Raw genomic sequence first — 7,378 nt, forward strand, 5'->3', positions numbered from 1 at the left:
TGTTACGATTAAAATTGCCTTGAGAGACTGATTTTGGGGTAAAAATATAACTTTATGGTTAGATCAGGCTTGTTGATTAGGCCAGCATCATAACTGATAAAGTAACATAGGTCTCCATGGCTCTCTTGCCACCAGGAATGACTCAAACTGGGTCAGGGAGCCTAATAAATAAAGTTTTAGAACCTCATTATTCCGTCCCTCCTTTAACCATTCCAAAACATCTCTAATTTGGTAACAGCAAATTAAGAAGTGGTCCATCCACCAACCTACCCCTCCTTATCCCCACAGGTGGACAGGTCACATACACAGGAAAAGGACCCTTCTCCCCTTCATCTGCTAAAAAGGAAGGCATTCCTTGGGATTCCTTAAGACAAAATAAATGCAACAATCAGCAGATTGATGGTATCTCTGACCCAGATTCCAGACAGCAGAATACATAGTAATTCTCTCCCAATATAAAGGAATTAATACAGTATGTGAAAAAGAAATTCTTACAATAGGATCAGATCCTTCCTGGTTCAAAGCATGGACTCAGTCTCAGTCTGATTCAGTCCTCCATTGCCCTGCTCTACCTTTTTTCCACTGACTCACCTGTACCTTCTATTGAAAGGAACAAAGGATATTTAGAAGCACTACCTTGGTTTTGTGACTTGTACTGCATCATCAGCCATCTGTTCTCATCACCAGGTATTTGGATACTACTTTTTCCATTGGCCCTTTGAAAGTGGCTGGTGCCCTTGAGATGGCTTTGGAATCCCCTCAAACTGGTAAAATCCAAAAGTATACAAAAAACAGTTTTTTCATTGTCTTCCTCAGACATAGTAGTCTAGTGGTATTAATTGTGCCAGTCCAAAAATGAAAACCACTGGCTGCCTAGCAGATGATCCAAGGCATCTTGCACCCATGGCATATTGTACTGGGCCTGGAGTTCAGGAAGGTCTGACTCCAAATCTAGACTCAGACATTTGTTTAGCTGTATGGCCTTGGGTGAGTCACTTAACCTCTTTTTGCCTTAGTTTTCTCATCTGTGAAATAAGGATGATAATAATAACCCCTGTCTCCCAGGGTGTCATGGGGATCAACTGAGATAATAAGTGTAAAGTGCTTAGCACAATGTCTGGCATATAATAGGCACTATACAAATGTTAGTTATTGTTTTTGTTGATGGTGGTGATCATGGTGATGGTGGTCATGGTGGTGGTGGTAGTTGTAATAATGCTTTTGTTTAAAGACCACTAGTCTATACATATCCCTATATTTCCATTGTTCTTGGCACCATCAAAATGGGTAAGGCATAAGGACTATTGCATTCTCTGATGTTGCCAATAACTAGCATTTCTTTGAGATGATTTTTGAGGGTATTTTTTTATCATGGATGGGGGAAGTCTTCTAGGCCTTCCTGACAATGATCAACAATCACTGAAGTGGAGTGTATGGGTTGTACAATGACAAATTCTCCTTCCACTCATTCACTGAAACATTTATGTCCTCCTGTTGAACTTTAGCCTTAACCTATCCTTCTACTCTGATAGGACTGGGAAGTTCCCAAAGACAAATATTTGGGGATCCAATTCAGATGAAGAACAGTAGGGGCTCCTGTGTTCACTGGCATTTCTTGTTTCTATCCTGAATAGCTGGTCCAAGTATCCCCATAGTGAATCCTACTTTGTTCATGGCATTGTGCTAGAACTTTGAAAAGATCAGAATTAGTCCTGACATGTTAGTGAGTGTTGGAGGATCTAGACATAGAAGAACTACACTATCCTCTTTCCTGATGGTGCCAGGAACCTCCTTAGCGAAACTCAAGATCATCTCAATATATCCTAAGTACTGAAAGTCTCTATCACTCAAACTGTTGTCATTCCCATCTTGTCAGTGGAGGCATCTAAAAATACTGTTCTGATTTTGGGAGAAAAATCAATTTTCATTTGATTTATAATTTTCTAGAAGAGGGATGCGTTTGTGAGTTTAATTTGAAATGGAGATGTCTCTGGGACATCCTAGTTGCCAATTAGTGACATGGGAACTGTAAAAATTAAAATTAATATACAAGAACTACAAATATATTTTATAAGATTTATGAATAATCACTAGAAGTAAAGGAATAAAAAGGAAATTATCTAACAAACTAAAACCACGTGCCCAAGCTAATCTACCTGCTCAAAAAGGGCTGGCTCCAATCCACCAAAACCTCCAACAGAAAGGAAAGAACAAGCCAAATGGAAAAAGGGAGAATTTATATCCTGCCTATATCAGTACTAACAACAGAAGGAGAATAGGGTGCTGGGTAATGTAGTTCAAGGGTTCAAGATTTCTAATTACACAGAACTGAATCTCAGGAAACTAGAGATAGATCATAGTTATCTGTATAGAGAAGGTAATCAAATCCACTGGAATTTATGAGGTCACTAATAAAATACCTAGAAAAGAATGAAATAGAATACCCAGAACAGTGCCCTGGGGATCATTCATGAGTTGGGGCATGAGAGAATGAGCCAGAAAAGTAGATAAAAAAAAAAGAACAATCACAAAAACAGGAGAAAGAAAGGAAAACTGTCTCAGAGAGATTGGTAAACTCAAGGAGAATAGTTTTTGAATGCTGAGACGTCCACCCCATCCCTCTCCTAGCTTCCAAGCCAATTTTTAGCTGACACTGGGGGTTTTCACACTCCTGTCTGGCTCGCCAAAAAATGTAAGATTAAAATTAATTTCCAATAACTCCAAGTACTATATTTTATAAGATTTATTAATAATCACTTGAAGTGGAAAACTACAAAAACAATAGTAAAAACCTGATTAAAGAAAGCTTTCCTGACTGTATTTGTGGGGAAAAAAAACAGGGAGGGGTGGGGCGGGGTCACACAAAAACTTTATCTCCAAAAGGACATAAGATGAGACGCAAAGTGGGATGTTGGCTCAGTCCCCTGGGTCCCCCGGGGCTTTCTCGAAGCTAAGATGTCAGGAGCATCCCAAAACTCCCAAAGGGGATCTTCATCTGTCCCGCCCCCCCCCCGCCCCCACCTCGGCCTTAGGGAGCCTGGGCCTTGCCTGAGCCAAGCTGGCGGAAACTGGAGTTGGATCCAAGGAAGTCGAAAGGAACTGGTAAATAGACTACAGACTTACACCAGGCAGACAGGCATCGTACTAAATCAGCCAGATGTGGTGGAGATGCGTCATGTGACAGCCCAGGACCCCAAGCTATTGGTGCACATAAAGGCCACAAGGGACTCAGTGCCTGTGCCCTGCCACTGGTGCTTTAAGTGCAAATACCTGCAGGGCCAGCGAGGCATTGAGAAGCCACCTTTTGAATTGCCGGATTTCATTAAATGAAGATTCAGAAGGCTCTCCAGGAGAAGGAAGAACAGAAGACCATGAAGTCCAAAATGAGAGAAAAGGTTCCACCCAAGATGGGGAAGATGGACATTGACTACCAGAAACTCCAGGATGCCTTCTTCAAGGGGCAGACCAAGCCAAAGTTGACGGTTCATGGGGACCTTTACTATGAGGGGAAAGCATTTGAGACTTGGTTGAAGGAGAAGCCCAGAGATGTGTCAGATGAATTAAGGATTTCTTTGGGGGATGCCAGTTGGACCAAATGCCCACAAACTTCTCCTCCATGGCTAATTGCTATGCAGCCATACGGATTTCCCCTTCCTACCGCAACCTGAAGATCCCTGGACTGAATTCTCCCATCCCTGAAAGCTGTTCCTTCAGTTACCATGCTGGGGGCTAGAGCAAACCTCCTGTGGACATATTGGGAAACCACTCTATGGAGGTGTGTTTGGAACCAACCCAGTGGAATTCCTGACTAAAACAGAAGAAGAGATTGACCAGACTCCTTGAGGGGAGCAGGAGCCTTCTGATGAGGAGTCCTCAGAGGAGGAGGAGGAGAGTGATGAAGATAAACCAGATGAAACAGGCTTCATTACCCCTGTAGACAATGGTCTCATCACCTCACCCCTGGGGGCTTCTCTTCATTGCTATCTGGGATAGAGACACCTGAACTGATTGAACTCAGAAAAAAGAAGATTGAAGAGGCTATGGATGGCAGTGAGACACCACAGCTGTTCACTGTGCTTCTGGAGAAGAGGATGGCCACCGTTGCTGGAGCCATGATGGGTTGCACCCATATTTATGACATGTCTAGGATGATGAGCCAGAAGGGCCCAGCCCCTGAACTACAAGGGGTGGAAGTAGCCTTGGCCCCAGAGGCTTTGGAGCTGGACCCCATGGTGATGACCCAGAAATACGAGGAGCACGTGTGCCAACAGCAGGCCCAGGTGGAGAAGGAGGACTTAAGTGACATGGTGGCAAAGCATGCTGCCAAGTAGAAGCAAAAGAAACAGAAGGCTCAGCCCTAGAATAGCCTGTGAGGGATTAAGAAATACAAAGAATTCAAGACTGGCTCCTGTCTATCTTCCTTGGACCCTGCCTTTGGCTCCTCAAGATTTCAAGGACTCTTCATTTCCATGTTCTTATTTCAGACCCATTTTGTAAATAAAAGTTCTTTCCTCCTGGAAAAAACAAAGTGGGATGCTGGGAGAGTCTTGGGGTTCAAATTCTAATTATACAGAGTAATGGTTTGGTTTTGTGATTCAACAATTCTTATGTGTTCACAAATTAATGCCACTAAGTTTTGACAAATATTCTAAACATTTAAAACCTGTAATAATTAAAATAATGGAAGACTTAAATTGTGGCAGATAATAGATTGGTTGCCTTGAATTGTGACTGCAGAAAATATGGTTTCAAGACAGTGTCTTGTTTTAAATCAAATATAAGGTGGTCGCCAGGGGAAAATTCCCAAATATGAAAATTACCCAAGTCAGCTGGGTTTTATAGAGATTTTAATTATTGCAAATGAGGAAATAAAGAAAGAGGGAAAGAGAGAAAAAAGAAATAATGGGAAAAGGGCTGAAAACCCTAAGAGAGGGATCAGTCAGTCTTTTATCAACTCACCACAAGATCTCTGAGAGGTGTGACAAGGAAATCACTTTAAAAGACTGATATATATTAATTTAAGGTCGCCAAGGAATTCAGCTATGTAATTCCTAAATGAAAACTCAAGTCAGCCGTCAGCCTTTTATAGAGTTTAATTACAAACAGGAGGAAGAAAGGAATTAGAGAGAGAGAGAGAGAGAGAGAGAAAGGGGAGAGAAGGGAATAGGGCTTAAATACCCCATCTGTTTAGGCTGGGCCAAAAGGCCCAAGCCCTTAGATAGCTGGGGCAAAGAAAGGAGATCAGTCCCTATTACTCACGTGACCAAAATGGAGAAACAGTCTCAGGGGCCTCCACCTCCAGCTTCCTTCAGAGCAAGCTTCTCAGAGCACCTCTCCAACCACTCAGAGCCAAAACTCTCCCACCAACCCCCCAGTCCTCAGACCCCTCTATCTTTAAGGAAACCATCCAAGTTCCCTCCCCTCAGTTTTCACATCTACCAATCACTGTCCATCATTTTCCCTGTGCCAATGGTGGCTCTAGCTTAACCCAGGACCGCCCAGAGGTCTGTGGCTTTGCACATGTCTGTTGGAGGTCATATTCTCAAATAATTAAATCTTGATCTTTTGCTACAGCCCTTCCTAAATCATGTTACCCTGAGTAGGGTAGAGATTGGAATAATTAAATTTTGATCTATGCTGCAGCCCTTCCTAAATCCTGTTAGGACTGAGTAGGGTGGAGATTGATTCCAAGTATCTCCATTGTATCAATTCTAAAATCAATCATGACTCAAAGAAATTCCTGTTCTATGCTTAAGCATAGGGCAAAGTCCTTTCCATTGTTCAGCAAAAGGTTTCTGTCCTAAAGTAATCTTAAGAAGGGAGGAGGAGGAACCTCCCATGCCAATGGGGTTCACATTCCAATAGCCAAGACCCGCTATCAATAGGAAATTTTTCAAGTATGAAATTTCCCAATGGTGAAATTTCCAACATTTATAAGTCTAAGAAATTTTAAGGTTTACAGAGGGAGCCCCGAGAGAGACCCTTCAAGGCAGCTTTGGCCAGCTGCTTCCTCCAATTCAGCTTTTCCCAGCTGACTTCCCCGAGAGAGACCTGAGAGAGAGAGTGTTTGCTCTCAGGTTTTCACCTCCTTTTAAAGGGAATTTTCTCCTATGTCACCTCCCCTAAGTTCTCACATCTACCAATCACAGTAGACGTTTTCCAAAGGACAGACCATTCTTAATTCACACCTAAGTAGACTTTAAACTTTTGATTAAGTTCACACCTGAAAAAATCTCTGAGTAAGTTCTCACCTCTTTGCTCCTTGTAAATTCACAAGTTGCCTGACCTTTATAGGTATTTAGCACCCTTTTGTATTAGATCTAAAAATAGGCACAGCTTAAGAATTTTTGTCTTACTATAAGTATGGGTTTAAGTATCTTTCATTGTTCAGCAAGGAGTTTCTTCCCCTAAAGCAGGCTTAAGTAGGGGTGGAGTAGAGGTCTCACATTCCTGATCTAAGTAGAGTTCTCACATTCCTGATCTAAGTTCCTTCATTGTTTAAAATGGGGAATGGTCTTAACCAAACCTTATGAAGTAGGGTCTGAGAATTTTTTAAGGTTCACAAACCCAAGGAAAGGATTTTAGTGAAACCAGAGGTTCCAACTGGGAGAGGCAGAAGTAACACTGGAGGAAGTCAGATCCTCTATCTGAGATAAATTGATTGCATTAACTAATGCAGTATTGTGGGATTAGTTTGTCTGACTTTAACTGACAAGTGATGAGGAATAATAGCATTTTCCTTTTCTCATCTTTCCATATAAGGCCTTTTGGGGTGTTCATTACCTCTCATCTGGATTATATAAAAAGCTTTCTAACTCCTCCTAAAATTTATTCCCACTCCAAACCATACTTCCTGTAACTCCCATATGAATTTTCCTAAGGATGAATTAGAACATATCATCTCCAATGCAAAGTCCAATGGCTCCCTGCTACCCAAAATCAAATATTAGGGAAAATGTTAGTTGCTATGTTAGAAGCTCAATTGAGGTTGATGCCATCTTTGCTCTTGTGGCCTGGTCAGTCCTTCTGCCTCTATTCAATGAACTTATGGTACACCAAATAAGGAAGGTATTCCCTTATTGCCATCTTTCAGAATTCCTAGTTTCTTTCCTTCCAAACTCACCTTTCTTGACATTCCCAGATGATCATATCTTCCTCTTCTCATATTTTTCCCACATTTTAGTGTTGTACTTTTTTTTATATCAGCAATTTGTGGGGCAAGAAAACTCTCCTTGGCTCTGCAGATGCAAATCTAGGTAGGTAGCACAGCATTGGACTTGGAGTCAAGGAGAGCAAAGTTCAAATCCAATTTCAGATATTTACTAATTGAATGATCCTGGTGTGAATCTTAAAACTACTCAGACTCTACTTAAGAAGA

The 7,378-nt window shown here is 41.7% G+C and overlaps 1 pseudogene; it reads left to right on the forward strand.

Annotated features, from left to right (window-relative positions):
- Positions 1 to 2,955: 2,955 nt before the first annotated feature.
- Positions 2,956 to 6,950, forward strand: LOC103093154 (splicing factor 3B subunit 2-like; annotated as a pseudogene).
- The last annotated feature ends 428 nt before the right edge of the window (positions 6,951 to 7,378 follow it).

Source organism: Monodelphis domestica, chromosome 4, assembly GCF_027887165.1.
Source record: "Monodelphis domestica isolate mMonDom1 chromosome 4, mMonDom1.pri, whole genome shotgun sequence".
In the NCBI taxonomy this organism is placed as follows: domain Eukaryota; kingdom Metazoa; phylum Chordata; class Mammalia; order Didelphimorphia; family Didelphidae; genus Monodelphis; species Monodelphis domestica.